Below are 1,301 nucleotides of genomic sequence, written 5' to 3' on the forward strand. Positions count from 1 at the left end.
TATACACTGTGCTCCATCCTAGACCAATACATCCACCCTTTGCTGTGGTTCCCACAACATTCCTGGTGTTCTAGTTGTGGTTTAACCACACCTTTGTCTCACCGAAGCTTAAATTCTACCTCCTTATGCTGCTGCCTTCTGAGTACAATAGGCCAGCTTCTCCTTAGTGTTTTGGATTACTTCTGTACCTGTTCATGACAATTTAATGGTCTATGAACATAAACATCAAAGCCTGCATGGACTAATGCTTCCAGCTTAGAAGGTCCTCTGTGGCATCAGTGGTTGGTACAGTAAATCTTTCTCATTCATTTTATGGGAAAGAAATTTGGGATGATTCAAAGGAGGCACAAGAGACTGCAGATGCTGGAATCTGGAGCAACAAACAATCTGCTGGTCCAGCAGCATCTGTGGGGGGGGGGGGAAGAAATCGTTGACATTTCGGGTCAAAACCCTATCCAACACTTGGAGTATTGTATTCAGTTCTGGTCGCCTCATTATAGGAAGAAAGCTTTAAAGAGGGTGCAGAGGAGATTTACCAGGATGTTGCCTGGATTGGAGAGCATGTCTTATGAGGATAGGTTGAGTGAGCTTGGACTTTTGTCTTTGGAGAGAAGGAGGATGAGAGGTGACTTGATAGAGGTGCACAAGATGATAAGAGGCATAGATCGAGTGGACAGTCAGAGACTTTTTCCAGGGTGACAATGGCTAACACAAGGGGGCATAACTTTAAGGTGATTGGAGGAAGATATAAGGGGGATGTCAGGGGTACGTTTTTTTACAAAGAGAGTGGTGGGTGCGTGGAACGCACTACTGGCAGAGGTTGTGGGGGCAGATACATTAGGGACATTTAAGAGACTCTTAGATAGATACGTGAATGATAGAGAAATGGAGAGCTATGTGGGAGGGAAGGGTTAGATAGATCTTAGAGCAGGATAAAATGTCAGCACAACATTGTGGGCCGAAGGGCCTGTGCTGTGCTGTAATGTTTTATGTTCTAATTCCTTTCCCCCCACTGATGGTCCTCAACCTCCTGAGTTCCTCCTGCTGTTACAAGACTCTTCCCACGGTTATAAGATTCTTGAATGGACCTCTTATACAATAAAGATGAACTTTGATCTCTCAATCTACCTCGTCATGTCCCTTACACCTTACTTGTCTACCTGCACTGCACTTTCTTTGTAACTGTAACACTATAGTCTGCATTCTGTTTTTTCCATTAGTACTATCTCGATATACTGAGGTATGGAACAACCTGCCTGGATGGCGTGCAAACAAAAGTTGTTCACTACACCTCAGCACAT

This window comes from Pristis pectinata, chromosome 6 (genome assembly GCF_009764475.1).
Source record: "Pristis pectinata isolate sPriPec2 chromosome 6, sPriPec2.1.pri, whole genome shotgun sequence".
In the NCBI taxonomy this organism is placed as follows: domain Eukaryota; kingdom Metazoa; phylum Chordata; class Chondrichthyes; order Rhinopristiformes; family Pristidae; genus Pristis; species Pristis pectinata.